At 49.0% G+C, this 17,902-nt stretch overlaps 1 protein-coding gene across 1 annotated transcript in view; it reads left to right on the top strand.

Annotated features, from left to right (window-relative positions):
- The window catches only part of PLXNA4 (plexin A4), a 447,305-nt gene that overhangs the window by 96,403 nt on the left and 333,000 nt on the right, over positions 1 to 17,902 (top strand). The gene's annotated exons all lie outside the window — the stretch shown is intronic.

Consider the following 17,902-nt stretch of genomic DNA (forward strand, 5'->3'; position numbering starts at 1 on the left):
CTCAGTACGTTTTGATTTATTTCTCTGACAGACCCTCGTTACATCCCATTGGCACTTCCCAATATGGAATTTATCAGACTCACAGCCCTTCTTCTCTGGGAGTTGATGGTCTCTAATATGACTAAATCCGACATGGAACTCACCCCTGGTGGGTTTGGATATAAACCTGGCCTTTCTTATCTGACAACTTTTATTTTCTATCACTATCCATCACCTTTAGCAGTGTGAGAGGGTCCACTGTCTTCTGTGTGTCCTACCTTCTAGAAGTACCAACGTTTATTTGATATTTGGAAATGTATTTCTTTCTATTTGCGAGGTATCCAGACCATTCTCTTAGAATTTTCATACCTCCCTTCATCAGGAAGGTCCGTGGAGCCCTGTTTCATACCTTCCTTCATCAGGAAGGTCCGTGGAGCCCTTCTGTGGCTGCAGAAGCAGGAGCCAGGGGTCCTCATCCCAGACAAAGGGCCTGCCCACCACTGCCCTCCTGGGACTTTTGGGGCAGCGTTGGAGAGGAGCCACTGTGGCTTCTTCGCTCTCGAGGGAGAATCTGCCCATGAAACACACTGAAAAACCTCAGGAGAACTGACCAGCGGAAGTCCCCAGCTAAGATAAGCCAGGAAACCAACTGCGGGACCACAAAGAGGGAGAAATTGGGGTTTGCACTCAGTGACAAATTCTCATGCTTCTGCTGCTGACTCACTTCGAGGGACAAGGGACAGTCATCCCTGCACCCCCTGCCCCACCTGGCCCTTTGCAGGGCTTTGGTCTTATTCGCAGCGAACAGCAGAGGGGATGAGCCCCAGCCCTCCCCCACCTTGTGCCGCTGCTGCAGTTATACATCCCCTGTCACAGCATGTCCTGGTATGAGCACGAGTGGAGGTTTGCAGGCATGTGAGCCACCAGCTCACAGTCAGGACGTCTGTTACTGCTCGCTGCTCGTCACAAAGCGTGCTGGTATTTGTGGCCTCACCTTAAAGCGCCAGCTCACAGCACCTGGGCTGTCCGGGCTGCAGTAGAGGAGGGTGGCAGTGCCCCAGGCCTCACCCAGCCTGCCCTCTGCTCCCACGCCCTGGCATCATCTGCACCTGCTCCTCTTGGGTGAGCCGAGCGAGGGACCCTTGTGCCCTCCACCTACGTTATGGGACCAGCAGTGACGTCCACTTTCCAACTTGTCAAAGTGATGTTTCCCAGAGCACTTGGAGACCCTGGGGCTGTTCTGCAAGATGAGATCATTGATGCTAAATGTGTCTTTGCTGACAGCCCAGAACCCGGTTCTAGGGCCCCTGGCAGGCTTGGGAGGTAGTCGGCTGCGGGCGAGTCCCACATGTGCCCCAGCTCCTGCCACCACCTCTGTCTGGTGAGAGGTGCTTCCTTCTCCTCTGACAGTTCTCACCTCTGCTTTCCGGATTCCCTGTTCTGAAGATTTGCTTTTGTGCGCCTGAGCTGAAAGAGCCTGCATAAAAACCAGCTTAGAGAGTGTGCCCAGACTCAGGAGAGACGGCATGCCGCTTCCTTATTTGTCCTCGCGTGTGGACAGTTGTCTTGCATCGCAGGCCCTGATGGTTGATGTTTTTCAAGTCCACCTCTGGGGACGTGAGCTGAATTGGGTACCAGAGCGTCCTCACACTCCCGCATGTCTGTGATCTGTCGTTCTGACAAATGAGCTTGGAACTCGAAGGGTCCCAGGGACTATTGTTTAGAAACAAGGCTTGGGAGTCCCGTTAAGGAAGCAGGCCCATCTGACATTGGAGGAGAGGACAGACTACTGCTCTGCTGGCGAGGGGTCTGGGCCAGAGCTCCACAGAAGTAACAGGAGGCACACGAGCTTCCCTGCTGGGAGGACTAAGTCAGCAGCACCTTCAGAGGAATCAAGCCCTGGGGGAATGGAGGGAGGGAGCAGCAGATACGTCACCGGGTATTAGAAGCAGCACAAACTTATCATCTTACAATTCTGTAGGTCAGAAGTCCCACACTCACTGGGCTAATATCATGGTGCCAGCAGGGCTTTGCTCCTTTCTGGAAGTTCTAGGGGAGAATCAGTTCCCTCCCCTTTTCCAGCTTCCAGGGGCTGCCCACATTCCTTGGCTCACGGCCCCCTTCCTCCATGTTCAAAGCCAGCAATGTGGCATCTCTCTGACCTTTCCTCTAGTGCATCTCCTGCTGACCACAGCTGGCAAAGGGTCTCTACTCTTAAGGATCCGTGTGATTGGATTGGGCCCGTGTGGATACTCCCGGATAATCTCCCCAGGTCCTTAACTTCATGAGACCTGCCAAATCCCCTTTTCCATGAGAAGTAACATAATCTCTAATTCTGGAGATTAAGATGTGGACGTCTTTGGAGGGGCTATGGTTCTGTCTACCACAGTAGAGATAGCTCTAACACATCTGCAAGATTGTTGGGGAAGAAGTGTGAGGTTGAAAAGTTAGGGAAGCATACTGGGACCAGATAGGACCAATGGGAGGCCCACATCCAAAGAGAAGATAGGGCAAGTATTTAAAAAGATTGAAAATCCCATCAGACTTTGCCATGGCTCCCAGGCAGAGTACTTCAACTCCTCCCATCCCAGCCAGATGGGGTGAGGACAGTCCTCCATGTTTCTGAGCCCGGGAAGCTCCACTGGTCAAGACAGCTTTGGGCTTTCCCTCTTGGACATTGGAACGAGAGGGGCCCTCTGTGAACTTATCAGTTTCAGTGACTTTATTTGGGGTTTCATTATGTGTACGTTTGCTTTCCCTTGGTTTCAGAAGAGCTTTTGGGAAAAAAAAAAAAAAGGAAGCTTTTGGAAAGCTCATCTGTGTCTTAACTTTACAAGGTAAAGAAGGCTTTGTTTCCTGCAGCATGTGCAGCAGCTACCAAAGCCCAGTGGGAAGATGTGGAACGAAACCTGTCAGCACGTAGGGCCAGTTGTAACAGCTGCAAACAGTGTCCCTGCCCCCAAAAGGGAGTCACCATCGACCTTGATTATTTACCGGTTGGGAAACCGTGATTGGCCAGGCTCATGTTTGTGTGTCTGTTTTTGTTTCCTTCCTGTAATTTCCCAGCACCACGGCCAGCTTCTACTGAGGTTTATTGTTGAACGAGATATGATTTTAGGCATTATGAGATGATCAAACAAGAGAAGAAAAGGGCCTTTATGTCCTTGGTGATTTTAGGTGGTCAGAGCAAGTTAGAGTGGGCTAATGGATTCGTTAGAACAGATTGAATTTCGTCTTCAATCTCGTGTGTACAAAATAGAACTAACTTCCAGCCACTGGGTGAATCGTCGGTGAAAGCTGGTTCTGCTTCGAAGGTGGAAACCACTGCTTCATCAGTCAGGGTTGGGGAGGGAAGAGAGAGGCTGGAAGACGAGAAAAAAGTGAGCAGCTACTGTGTGCTGTGTCCTTTGCTACCCATACCTTACAGTGAACGTCTAGGGCTCTCACAGTCAACCCTGCATGGTGAGGATTTTTGCTGCAATTTTACCCATGAAGAAACTCGTATTCAGAAAGGTAGGGTGCTTGTTGGCACATAGACTCCCAAACCCATGCCCTTATAATACATTGTTATCTCCACCTTTATGGATATAAATGACTTTTTTTGTTCCTTTTGCCTGTGTGCGTTTTAGACCTCAATTTGGCTTCCCCGTCAAATATCCAGCTCTGTGTCGGGGTGAGGCAGGGGCATGTGGGAAGTTTGAGGCTCCAGAAATGAAACACTTGGTACTAACATTTTTGGGTAGCTCTCCATGCTGGAAGCTTCTAGGCCTTCCAGGGCATGTGTTCTGAGCCTCAGAGAGAGTGGGCCTTTTCTCTCACTGCCTGTAGAAGTCCCTGGACTCTCACCACAGGCTTCTGTATTGCAGGATTGATCTCAACTGGGCTTGTGAAAGTGAACAGCTGATGTGTTATATAATTCCTTTTCTCTTCATATGTGTGTGTAACAGTACGTACATAAATATAGTGTGTGTGTGTGTGTGTGTGTGTGTGTGTGTGTTCGGGGTGTGTTCCTGGAAAAGCTGAAGAGGACCTGTTTGCCATTTTTGATGACTTATTCTAAGGCTTGGCTCTGCCTTACTTCTCATCATTCTGCTTCTCCTGGTCCTGCAGGAAGAGGGAGAGAAGTAATAGGACAGCAGGCGTAGAAAGGGACCCTAGAACGTTGTGTGGGCCTGTGACTGCCACTCCTGCTTTCTCAGCACGAGGCCAAGACTTCCCTGTCTGACCTCCGCTCTTTGGGTTCCTGAGATGAGGATTTTTTTCCCTTCGCAGTTCACTGGGATTGAGTGTGCCAACTAATAACACCGTTAGGAAAAATGATTTGTATAGAGTATGTGGGGTGTATGTATAAACATTCATTTGCAAAATGATTAATGGGGACGGTTTCTAAATAGAGTCTTGTTAATGTGAATTATAAGTTTTCAACAATACCCTGTGTATGTGTGTGTGTTTCAGTCATTTAAAGCCTTACAGTTTGATGCTCTGCGGTGACCTAAATGGGAAGGAAATCCAGAAGAGAGGGGATATATGTATACGTATAGCTGATTCACTTTGCTGTACAGTAGAAACTAACACAACATTGTGAAGCAACTATACTCCAATAAAATTTAAAATAAATAAATAAAGCCTTAGAGTTTGAAAGTAAAAATTTTCCTAACTCGGTCGTAATTACTTCGAACTTATCTAAGCCCGGTTGATACCAGACTACAGAGTTTTGTGCCAGTTCTTACAGAGAATTTAGAAGGAGGGGCTCTTCCAACTCAGTCACGCCAGGATTGATTGGGGAGCAAAGAAAAGGTATACCCAGGGAAGCAGCCAAAGACCCAGTTGGAGGCTGGGTGTATATAAGCATGTGAGAGCCATGTGTAATTACCTCTGATGGCGTTAGAGGGGACAGGTGTTTCATTAAGTTTGAGAGATTTGGAACATTTTAACTCTACCATGGTGAGATGCTGGCATTCCAAAGTGAGCTAGCAAGGATCCCACTGCCAAGAAGCTGTATTTCTCAGCAGCTCTGTCATCCAGGGATGGCATATTTTACCACTTGGACACCACTGTCCTAGATGATGAGCTTATTTAAAGTATCAGAAAGACTCGGAAACAATATACTCCCACACCACTTATGAATGCTCTTGTGAGCCATCACGAGAATAGACTGAAAGTCTGGTCCCTGGTTCACCGCTTTGACATTTTGTGATCTTGGGCAGTAACCTTGGCCTCCGTGTGTGTTAATTTCCCCACTGTCTTTTGAAAGCCAGAAAACGAGCTAGTGAAGCAGACCTTTGAGGAAGCCCTCGATGAGAGCAGCCTGGGAGTGGACCAGTTTTCCGAGCCCAGGATTGGTGGGCCAAGTTGGCCGAAGCAGGGTAGTAATGAGGCCAAGGTCTCTCGCATGCCCCCCTACAGGGGGACAGCAAGCAACTCTGGCTGGTGGCCTCAGGCAGAACCCTGAGCTCTTGCCTAATGGGTCACCTTGACCACAAAAGCGTGTGACTGATGCAGCTCTGGAAAAATAATGCAAGCCCCATGCCCTCCCCATTGTAGGCGGTGAGCCTCACACCTCTTTTGGCCCAAGACCAGCCACTCTACAAAGCTAGGGGAATGGCTCCAGGGAGGGGGGCTGGGAGCTCCTTCTCTTGTTTGGTTACATATGAATCAGGAGACAAGTGAGCAGGCAGGAGAATCAGGGCCTGTGGGACCCCGACCCCTTCCCCACCAGGAACTTCCCCACCAGGAACTTCTCGGGCTGTCTTGCAGCTTTCCCATGTGTGAAGCAAGTGGTAGGTGGTATTACCTGATGGGGCTCTTTAGGGAGTTGCTAATGGCTACGATGGCCAGCTCAGGGGGGCGGGGGTGACAGTGCAAGTTTCTCGAAGAGGCTACAACATATTCCAGACAAGCGACATCCCCGCCCTCCCCGGAAGTCTCCTGCCCAGAAGACTGAGAATTTGTGAGCGGATGACTGCATCCAGGGCCACACTCATTTAGGCCTCTTGAGAACTGGCTTGGCAGTTTGACTTTATGAAAAGAGTACAGAAAATGTTTACAGAACTACTGAAGGAGGGAAATGGAGGGGTCGGGGAAAGGAAAAGATGGAAGAGATGGAAATGGGATGAATGCCCCACAGGAGGGACTTGCACCTAGAGAAGATTGCTGTTCGGGTGCTGTTCACATCCTGCTGCCACGCTGGGAGCCTGAGTTACGCACCCCATGCTCCTCAGTTAGTGGGGCTGAACCCAGCACAGGGGGGTATTTACTGTCTGGCCAACATTTAGTGCGTGCTTGCTAAGCGTGGACGTTGCTCTGGTAATGTGCACCTGTTCATTAATTCAATCCTCAGGACTGCCCTACAGAGCAGACATGCTTGTTATTGCCAAGGACATGAGGAAACTGAGGCCCACCCAAGACTACGTGATTAAAGCCGTGGAGGCAGAATCCCAATGCAGCCTCCTCAGAGCCCATGCTTGTGCCCATCACACGCTCTGTTGGTCTCAGGCTGAGCACACCGTGGTCATCCATGATGCCTGCAGCCTCCCAGAAATATCAGACGGTACCCTCTGCTTCGTATTTGTCCCTCAGACTGAAACAGGCCCTCTCTCTTGCATCCTCCTTGCCCTGAGATCTTTGGTAGCCAAGCAGTGAAGGATGACTTCTCCCTGCCTATCTGGTTGATGGCTTCAATATTTCCATGTCTGAGGGAGAGAGGCGGGGCCAAGTGGCTTCCACTGGCTGACCTCCTGATGTTCCCCAAGTTGAGACCCAGCCCCCGGCCGTGGGGGCACCCGGGACGGTGGCCTGTCATTGCTCATGTGCTTTCTACTCCCTTTGAAAGGGATGCTCTCTGGCTCTAAGCTGGCATCTCTGCTTCCCGAGCCTCCTCCTCTTTTTCCAAAAATGTGCATTTCTGAGGAAGCAGATGGGCTTACGGGTGCTCTTCCAGCCCCTCTCTCCTCCAGCTCCACAGGGAGTTTTCTCCTCCTGGTCTTTCTGCTTTCTTTCCTTCCCCCAAACCTTCTGCCCATGTCCCTTTCAAGTCTGTGAGAGCACTTTGCTCATTTGGGCTCACTGGCCTGAGCTGACACCCCTGGTGGCCATGGTCCTGGTACCACAGCACAGGAGAGAGGAAGAAGGGCTTTTTCTGTGAAGGAGACAATTCCTCGTCCTCAGGCTCAGTAGCCACAGGTCCAGGGAAATTCTGGATGGTGTTACTGTTGGACTACGTTTTCTCACTTAGAAAACATTGTCATTATTTGGGTGGGGGAAGAGGCCCTTAGGTGACTTTGCTCCAGTCCAAGGACCAAGATCCTCTTTCCTAGACTTCTTACGAACCTTTAGAGCAAAGGTTTTGAAGCATTTTAGAGAACTTTTTCTTTGAATAAAACCTCATAAGGAAGTCAAACATAAAATATAAAAGTCAGGTCAGGTTGAAGCTGGCAGGGGAGGTGAGGGGAAGAGGGACGTGATTTCAGAGCTTGCCTCTTTGTCTTCCCACTGGCCCCCAAGACTCCTAGGGCACCTCGTGCATTGCAGGCAGCCCTACGGAGTACAACAGGGAGCCCCCATCCTACACAGTTGCCTTGTGGGTGGTCTAGACTGCATGATGAAATTGTCCTGGTGTGTGGGCTGTGTCCTGTGTCCCCTGGGTGGACCTCCGGAGAATGGGGGAGGCATGTGTGCGAGGGGATGAAAAGAGGGAGGGGAACTTCCATCGATTCACTGTCACACCCTCACAGGAGATGGTACCTGGGCTCCCTGGGGCTGCATCAGGCTCGGAGTGATGGTTCTTACAGGGAAGCCAGCCCTCGGGAAATGTCTTGAATGTGATTGGGCAGCCTCTCTCTCAGCTGCATACCTCAGGGTTACGAGGACAATGGCTGTTGGCCAGGCCACCTTTGTCTTGAGGATGAGATGCTTCCATCTGAGAAACATCCTTGAAGGCAGGTGCTGGCCCACATGCCAGGTCAGGAATGGTGTCTACTGAGCTTGTGCGACAGAGTATCTGAGCTACTAGTGTCCTTTTAACCCTGTTGAGAGCGGTGGGGCTAACTCGGGGCAATTTTCATTTTGGTAATCAGTAAGAGTTGTGTTGGCAAGTGTCACCTGCATCACTACCACCACCAGATACTTAGGGACCTCCTCTAAAATTTGTGTCCCGTGTTATAATTTGCAAAGCCCTTTCATATGTTACCACATTTAAGTGGTGCACACACACCTGTTAGCGGCAGGGTGGGGACTCAACCATCACATCTCCGATTCCGAGTCCAGTGCCATTTTCGCTTTTCCACAGGTGCCTTCAGTGGGCACACCTGGCGGCTCAGGTCAGAAGAGGAGCAAGGTGCAGAAAGGCGAGATGAATTAAGGAATTTTAGCAGGTTCTCTGCAGTCCCCTCCAACATCTCCCTTCCTATTCCTGCCTGCCTCCCCCTCCTTCCTAGGTGAGATGGAGCTGGGATCTTCCCAAGCACCTCCCCATTGTTATTTTCCGCATCTCACTCCACGTGTATTGCTATTTTTATCCTGTACTAGAAACTATCGAGTGGGGGAGAAATGTTAATTGGTATTATTACAGCAAACTGTGTCCTAGTAACATCGCAATTCAGAGGTAAGCTCTCCCCTCCCCTCCCCTGCCTTTTCGGCAAAGATAGGGGATTTTACTCATTTGGCTGACAACCAGCATGGTTTCTGTAGCTGCTGCTGAGCCTGTGTGGGGACGGATTCAGGACTCTGGCATCTATCGGCCAGGCTGCCGGGCCTCCACAGCGTGGTTAGTTTATGCGGGAAGGACTCGAGGGTGGGTGGAGTTGTGATGAATTTGGTTCTGTTTTGTCCCCCGAAACTAGACTGGAGAGGTAGTCTGTCTGCTCAGGAAGCTCTCATGGGGTGCGGCTTGCAGGGTCTGGGGGCAAGAATCTGGGACATTTGTATTCGTGGTCCAGCCGAATGTAAGAGGTAGCCACCCTCACAGTTGCGCCCTCCTAAGCCAGAGCGAAGAAGGAACCGATTAGAAAAGAAGAGCAATGAAGTCAGACAAGTTTTGCTTAACTTCCAGAAGAAAGGAAAGAAAGAGGATTCAAAAAACAGGCTGTCCGCGGAGCAACTGGGCCCGTGAGCCACAACTGCTGAGCCTGCGCATCTGGAGCCTGTGCTCCGCAACAAGAGAGGCCGCGGTAGTGAGAGGCCCGCGCACCGCGATGAAGAGTGGCCCCCGCTCGCCGCAACTAAAGAAAGCCCTCGCACAGAAACGAAGACCCAACACAGCCATAAATAAATTAATTAATTAATTAAAAACAGGCTGTCCACTGGCTGCCAGGGTTCAAACCCTGACAGCTTTCCTTCCCAGCCATATGACCTCAAGCGAGTCTCTCCTCCTTTCTGGCCTCAGTTCCCTCATCTGTAAAAAGGGGGGGGGGGCTAGTGAAGTGTGCCCCGCTGGGCTGCTGTGAGGATTAAAGCACACGGCACAAAACACATAGTAAGGACTCTGAAAAGTAAAGCTTTCATGGTGAATTTTTTCTCAGGTGCCCTGAGACTCCTGAGGGCTAAGAGTGCAGGAAGCAGCGGGAGATGGAAAACCCGGATTCCAGCCTGGTGGTGTCCGCTGATTGCTCAAACCCACCCACGTGGATAGTATCTTCCAACTCCTCTTGGTCCCCCCTTCTCTACGGTGGGAAGAATAATCAGTTTGATTTCATGGTACCCTAAAACTTATTTTTTATAGTCCTCATTGCTTTTTTAAAATTATTATAGCAGTCTATATTGTTTGTGGGAAATGTAGAAAAAGAATAAACAAGAAAATGAAAAATCACCTGAAATCTTACCACCTTCAGGAAATGACTGCTGGCACAAGAGTGGATTCTTGTGTGTTTTTTTCTGTAAACATGTACCTTAAATATACACATAGTTGAGATAACATAACATATATAATATATACACATTTTTATATCGTGCTTTTCCCCCACTTTTCATTGTGAAGATATCCCCAGGTGATTAAATATCCTTTGAACGTGATTTTTAATGACAGCCTAATATCTTGTAATGCAGTCCTTGTTCTTCTGTTCTGTATCTTTAGGCTTTCTGGCTTCCTTTTTAATGCATTTATTTCCTGTTTCCTTTTTATCTGTTAATTTTTGCTCTGTGGATTGGATTTTCTCCGCCTTCCTTCCCTCTGGTGATTTGGAAAATATTCACCCTATTTGAACTTAATAGTGATTACCCTTAGGCTTTTGAAAGCATATTTAAAGCCCATAAGCATCAAAGTTAAGAATTAAACAGTATGGTTTTATGTCCTTCCCCTCCCCCAACTTTCCAGTTTTCACTAATATGACCTAGGTTTTGAGACTCATACTAATATTTTTACATTATGATCATTTCAGTATTCATTCATCCCTTTCAAACATTGTTTTTGGCATTTCCACTATTGTATCATTGAACTTACACTAAGTATTTAGATAACTTGAACAGCTATTCATTGCTCAAGGGTCTGTCACCCTGCAAATTCCCCACCTATGGGTTCTTTTTTTTTTTTTTTAATTGAGGATTTACTTTTTTTTTTAAATGGTTGGTCGCATTATTTATTTATTTATTTATTTATTTTTTATTTTTGGCTGTGTTGGGTCTTCGTTTCTGTGCGAGGGCTTTCTCTAGTTGCGGCAAGTGGGGGCCACTCTTCATCGCGGTGCGCGGGCCTCTCACTATCGCGGCCTCTCTTGTTGCGGAGCACAGGCTCCAGACGCGCAGGCTCAGTAGTTGTGGCTCACGGGCCTAGTTGCTCCGTGGCATGTGGGATCTTCCCAGACCAGGGCTCGAACCCGTGTCCCCTGCATTAGCAGGCAGATTCTCAACCACTGCGCCACCAGGGAAGCCCCCACCTATGGGTTCTTAATTTTGATAGGTCTTTTGGTAGATCAGCATTCGCCTTTAAGACATTCTTTTTTTTTTTTTTTTTTCATGAAGGGAATACTGGTAATGTGATTTTTAAGCCCTTGAATGTCTGTGTCATTCTGTTGACCTTACGTGTAAATGGCAACTTGGTTGAGTATTTTTCTTTCCTCAAAGTTGTTGAAATTACTTCATTGTCTCTGAGCAATGAACACAGGAGAGAAGCCCAAGGCCAATTGGATTTTGATTCCTTTGTAGGTTTTTTCCTTTTACTTGTCTAAAGGTTTATAGAATGTTCTCTAGATACCAAAGAAGTGTTTCAGGATGTGTATACATGTTGATCTAATTTCTTTTGCTTTATATTTCAATATACTCTTTCAATCTGCAGCCTCAAATTTTCAACTCAGGAACGTTGATAATGATAATTGTATGCATATGTATGTTAGGTCTCCTGGTTTTGTTGTCCAGGTCTCATTTTTTTCCCCCTTACTGTCATCCAAGTTCTGGGAAAGCTTTTCAAGTGTATCTCTACTTCTTTAACTTGATTGTTTGCAGTATGCTTTCTGCTGCTTTCAGTGAGGTTTTAACTTGGGCCCTTCATCTAAACTTGCCTGACCTGAGCTCTTCCCTTCTAGACCAGAAGTGAAGGACAAAGTACAGCTGAAGTCTAGATCTGTCCCCTGCATATTGTCTACTGCTTTTGGGAGCCAGGTTGAGTAGTTGCGAAAGCTGAATGGTTGCCAAAGAGACCATGTGGCCCTCAAAGCCATCACTATTTACTCTCTGGTCTTTTAAAGGAAAAGTTTGCTGACCACTGCTCTCGATACTACTTACTTTGATTTTTTTCAGACCAAAGTCCTCTTGAATCTTCCTGAAAATCAAATAAGAAAATTTCCCAAGCATTCTCTTTCTCTCTTTTCTCTCATAGCAAATCTCTCTCATAGGAAGATATTTCTTATCAGTCATCATTTTTTATTTTTATTTTTTTTTGATATCCTTTCTGTGTATTTTTTCTGTTTGTCCAGCCTTACAAAGGGAGGTTGTGTGGGCAGGTATGGTGGGTCTACAAGAGAGCGATGTAAGCTTCGTTCTGAAATGTTTAGGTTTCCAATACCTCTCTCTCTCTCTTTCTCAATCTCTCTCTCTCTGTGTTTGTTTTTCACTGAAAAACCAAATTCACCCTCATAGTGAGTGATATGTGAGATTAGCAGAGGGTAGGATTCATTCTTCCCATTTTATGCAGTAAAGGGAGGAAAGAGAGAAACCCAGGCACAGGGAAGCTGTGACAATATATACACAATTTTGAGTTTAAACACTGCCTTCTTGCTTTGAAGCCCCCAGTCTACTTCTAAGGTGGCAGCCCACCTCCAGGTGTCCTGACTTAATTTGGCTCCACCTTGGTGAAACCTTACGCAGGGCCCTTTGACACCTGAAGCTCTCGAAGGCTACAGAGCTGTCATGCCAGGGGTGGACTTGATGGAGACCCAGGAAGGAGGGGTGGCCATGCAGCTATTTTTGAAAATATTTGGCGAATTCATGATTTGAATTCTTTTTATGTTGTACACGAACTGTACATAGTCATAAGTATTCTTGCCATTGGCTGCCATCTTGGAATTCCCACACCTGGACTTTCAGAAGCAGAAGATGAGAATGTTTACCTGCACAAAGCTGGGTATATTTGCTAACTAACATAAAATACTGTGTGAGAGTGGTACCCCTCCACCGTGCGTATCCTCACAGGCTGGCAGAGTGACTGTATTGCATGCGTGTGTGACCCTCAGAGGGGGAAGGGGGCAGAGGAGGGGCAGGGCGTGGGCGCACTTCTTTGTACAAACGTGAATTTGAAAATCAGGCATATTTGCAGTTTAGTCAACTCGAATTATCTGTACTTCTGGAAGGGAGATGTGATGCGGATAACTGCAACCAGCAAATAATTGAACAATGATTCCCACTTTGTTCTGGGTTAGTTTATATTAACTGTGGAGGAGCCCCCCACTTCACATCAGGCTCCCCACCACCCCACTCCCGCGGGTTCACCCTCTGGTCTGCGCTAGCCTGGGCTGGTGGTAAAACAAGCCCAGATTTTCCAACACGCTGACCATTGGCCTGAATGTCTGGGGGGAGTGGAACTATGAATTGAAAATTGCCAAGGGGAATAAGCCCACACAAAACCTCAGGACTGGACCCCCACCCATCTTCTTCCCATGGCATCACTAACACCCTCTTGGGCCTCACCTGAAAGAATCTTACAAAATCAAATTTACCGTAGCCCACTTACTGCTCTTCACTCTGTGCCTGGCTTTCCTCTCTGTACTGCCCAGGAAATATGATCGGTCCACTTCACATTTGCTGCCCTTCAGTTTGTTCTCAGTGTCTCTTGAATGATAGATTATAGCCAAGGAGGTTGAATTTCAAATAGGAAAAGAAGGTGGGGAATCTTTTCCTAAACAAAATGTCTTACTGGTGTTAAAAACAAGATCTTATTTAAATTCTTGCCCTGCGCTTTTCCATGCAATGTTTTAATTCGGGATTCTGTCCCAGAAGGCTGGGAATTTGCTCCCAAAGTCGCTATCTTTGTTCAGATGAGCAGCCCAAAGGGTCCAAGAGCCTTGTGGCTGGATGGCAGGAGGCAGGTGGAAGGTGGGCTGCGCTCTGGCTTGGTTATACCGTGTGAGTGGACCTGCCTCCCCCAGGCCCACGGAGACGTATGCATTCGTGCTTACTAAGCTGCATGTTTCAGGGCTGTAAGTGCATCCCATGTCCCCACACTATATGGACATGAAAGGAAAATGAGGGCTTTGCACGTTGCAGAGATGTAATTATGGTAACAAGCAGAGCTTGTTGGCTGTGTGTCCCGTTCAGCATTTAACCCAGCTCTCTGCTGCAGCAGCTTGGGGAGTGGAGGGGCTTGGTGGGGGAACCATTTCCCAACTTGGGTTTCTTGGGTGACTTTTTACTGAACTGTCATATTCATACAGGAAAGGGCGAACCTCCTAAGTGTATGCCTCGGTGAGTTTTCACTTGCAGGACTCCTCCATGTACCCAAATCAAGAAACAAAACAGTCCCCGTTTCCCATAACCCGCTAACCCCATTGCGGTCACCACCCCTACCCTCCCGAGGGCGGCCGCCCTCTGAACCTCTCACAGCGCAGATTAGGTTCGCTGGTTTTGTACTTTATACAAATGGAATCACGCGGCACCCACTGTCTCGTGTCTATTCATTTTGCTCTCTTTCATGTTTATGCCATTGATCCCTACCACTGCATGCAGTTGCAGTTTGTTCATTTTTGTGTTTGTGTAGCATTCCTTTGTGCGACTATACTAAAATTTATTTTTCTGTTTTATCATTGATGAGCGTTTGAATGGTTTCCCATTTTTGCCCTTTATGAACAGTGCTGTTCTTAAAACTCTTGTGTATGTCTTCTGGAGACCGTACATCCACACTTCTACTGCTGATGTACCTGGGAGGGAAATTGCTGGGTCATTGCCTATATGACTTCAGCTTTAGTAGAAAATGCCAAATATAGACTAGATATTTTTAAAGGGCTTTTTAGTTGTGGGAAGCTGGTTAACATCCTCACCAGAAAATAGCAGAAAGGAGGTAGCTTTGCTTTTTCAGACGGCACAGTGTAGTTGGTTTTGGAGGGAGATAGACCTGGGTATATCAGTTCAACATTGAGTGTCCACTGTGTTAAGTGACAGTCTGTATTAGTTTCCGAGGGCTGCTGTAACAAGTTACCGCAAAGTTGGTGCTTAAAACAACACAGGCTTATTCTCTTGCAGTTCTGGAGGTCAGAAGTCCAAAATGGGTCTCAGTGAGTAGAAATCAAGGTGTCAGCAAGACTGTGCTCCCTCCAGAGGCTCTAAAGGAGAGTCCATTTCCATCTCCTTGCCTTTTCCGGCTTCTAGAGCTGCATTTCTTGGCTCACAGCTCCTCCCTCCACCTTCAAGGCCAGCAGCGTAGCAGCTTTAAATCTCTCTGTTCTGTCCTCACATTGCCTGCTCCTCTCTGTAGCCAAAGCTCCCTCCACCAGCCTGTTATAAGGACACTTGTTGTTGCATTTAGGACCCACGCACCCACATAACCCAGGAGAGTCTCCCCATCTCAAGATCCTTAACTTAATCACATCTGCAAAGTCTCTTTCGCTATGTAAGGTAAGTCCCAGGTTCCAGGGATAAGGGCCTGGCTGTTTTTGGGAGCCGTTACTCAGCCTTGTCTCTTGATTTTCACCATGTCATCCGTAACACCCACCTTCATAAAGCATCGTCACCCTACCTCACAGGGTTGCCGAATTGTTCTGCCGCGCTCTGTGATTCTTGTTGTATTGTGGGAAAAGATCACTGGATGGGACCAGAGAGTATATTTAAAGGATAGATGATGATTTGTTTCATCAAATTGTTAATTTATTTCCAGTGGTAACAAAGACTGTCAAATGGATAGGAAGGAAAATATCAAAATACAAGACACCCAAAGTGCAATGTGGGATCTTGGATCAGGTCCTGGAACAGAAAATGCACATTAGTAGAAAAACTGGTGAAATCCAAATATAAGCCTATAGTTTAGCCAATCTTGTCTTAGGAATTGTGCCGTGGTTCTGTAAGATATTAACGTTAGGGGGAGCATGGTGAAGGATATACAGGAACTCTCTGCATTATCTTTACAGCTCTTCTGTAAATCTAGAATGACTTCAAAGTAGAAAGTTAAAAAACTAAATGGGGGGCACTCAGGTACCAGTGGAAAAGCTCCAGATTCCATCTGTTTATGTGACATGAGAGACAGGGGCCAGTGTTGGTGGAATGAATGTAAAGATCCAAACAGTAGTGATGAGGCTTAAAACATATATAACCATGTAAGTGTAAATGGAGATTGGCGGGGTGTGAGACAAATGAGATGGCGTTTGTCATCTTGGTGGGAGCATATGGGTCATCTCCAGTCCCACCCAAGGCTCCCTGGGGGAGCGGGGCTGAGGGTGGTCCTCAGGTGTGAATGGAGAGGGAATCCTGCCCTCGGTCTCTGATTGATTCGTGAGCTCCTCCCGGCCCTCCTGCCCTCTCTTCCTGGCCCCATCACGAGCTCCGTCTAAGGGCTCCCCAGTGGCCAGCCGCCTCACAGCTGAGTTGCTATCTTCCCGTCACACACTTATCTGGGCACGGTTAGAGCTTCCTAATAAAATTTGTCACTGACTGTAATCCCATCACCCTCCAGACCCGGTTGATTAGCCCCTCTGGTTGTTTTGGCTTTGCTCTGCACCTCCAGCCTCTTCCGAGGAAATTGGTAGAGAGAGGAGTTCAGAGAGAGCTCCTGGCCCTATAAAAAGACAACAGAGAAGAAGCAAACCAGGGCCACCAACTGCTTCTACAGTAATTAGACGCAAATGGCTCAGCCCCACTCCTGCCACCCGGTCAGCCCTGCTTCAGGCCACCAGGGCCAGAAGCAGGAGGGGGGCTGCCTTCTCTCGTGGTGCCAGAAGCTGCAGAGACTGGCCTCGCCTCCACGCTCCCGCCCACTCCGCGTGCTGCCCGCACTCGTCCTCGGTCTCCTGAGATGCGGAGAGGGGGTGATGAGGCGGAAGCTTCTAGTCAGCTTCCTGGGAGCCACGCCACCACCCCCCCAGACTGGCTGTGGACTGTCTGGGCCACACTCCCGTCCCCTCCGCCAGGATCCACAGAGTGGAGGCTCCTGTGACTGTATAACTCTCTTCACAGCTGCGTGCTTGATGCACAGCTCGGAAGCCCAGAAAGAGAGAGTATGTGGAGAATGCAAAGGGGGACTCCTCGGCGGCGCGCCTTCACTCAGCAGCTCGCTTGCGGGCGCCCCCAAAAGCTGTACAGACTGTGACTGGTGCGGGTGTGCAGGTGTCTGCGGGAGTGCGCTGGGATTTGCCGCGTCCGTGAGTGTCCACGCAAACGACCACGCCCCTCAGCTATGTGTGTGTGTGTGTGTGTGTGCGCGTGTGTGTGCGTGTGGTGTACACACCCGCACGCTTGGCTCTGCGCCGGCCCTTCCTCCCTTCTCTCCAGCTCCGCGTTGCCGCACAGCTGCCACCTGCCTCCCTTCCGCTCCCTCTGCGCCATCCTGGGAGCCAGCTGCCCCTCCCGGCTCCTGCCGCGACCCTGTTCTCTGTGAGTCTCCCTTTATCTCTGGACGTCTCCTTCCTCAGCCGTCAGGGCTTCGTGCTCTCTCTTCGGGCACCTGCCGGGCAGGAGGTAAACACCAGAATGACCGGAGTAGGTCCCGGCCGCACAGGCTTGGGGAGCCCAGGCGAGGCCGGAGGCTGGAGGCGGTGCTGCCCCTCGGAGCCCCCCGTCTCCCTGCGGTCGTGGCCCCTCTGCGGTCGGGAGGTGGCACCCCTGCAGCCTCCAGCCCCCGCCCAGGGCCAGGGTGCGGGGCCCCCGCTCTGCTGGCCAGCATCAGGCCCAGCAGGGCCGCGGCAGGCGCTGTGGGAAGGCGGACAGCTCACGGTGGGGACAGAAGGGGGTGACCATAGCACAGGACCGTAAACTCCATGGCTTACACAACAGAGGTTTATTGTCCCATGATTCTGGAGGCTGGAAGTCCAAGATTAAGGGGTCGGCAGGGTTGGAGCCTTCTGAGACTTGTCTTCTTGGCTGGTAGATGTCTGTCTTTGTCTTTGCATGGCCTTCCCTACGCACCTGTCTGTGACCATATTTCCTCTTCTTATAGGGAGGTCAGCCGTACTGGATTAAGGCCCACCCTAATGACCTCATTTTAATTTAATTACCTTTTAAAGACCTTATCTCCAAATACAGCCTGAGGTGCTGTGGTGAGGACGTCAACATACGAATTTTAGGGGACACCGTTCAGCCCATAACAAGGTCCTCTCTGCCTGATCTCTGTGGGGCCATTTCCCAGCGGCTCTGGCTAGAGCCAGGACGTGCCCCTCATGCAACCTGAGCTCTTTCTCTTGCATGGCAGATGAGGCAGCTTTTGGTTTTGTGGCTTGCAAATTCACTGCAGAGAAAATGGAGGGTTTGGAGGGGGGCTATGCTTTTAATAATTTTGGAGGAGGAGAAGGCAATGCAA

The sequence above is a fragment of the Balaenoptera musculus genome, chromosome 9 (genome assembly GCF_009873245.2).
Source record: "Balaenoptera musculus isolate JJ_BM4_2016_0621 chromosome 9, mBalMus1.pri.v3, whole genome shotgun sequence".
NCBI lineage: Eukaryota > Metazoa > Chordata > Mammalia > Artiodactyla > Balaenopteridae > Balaenoptera > Balaenoptera musculus.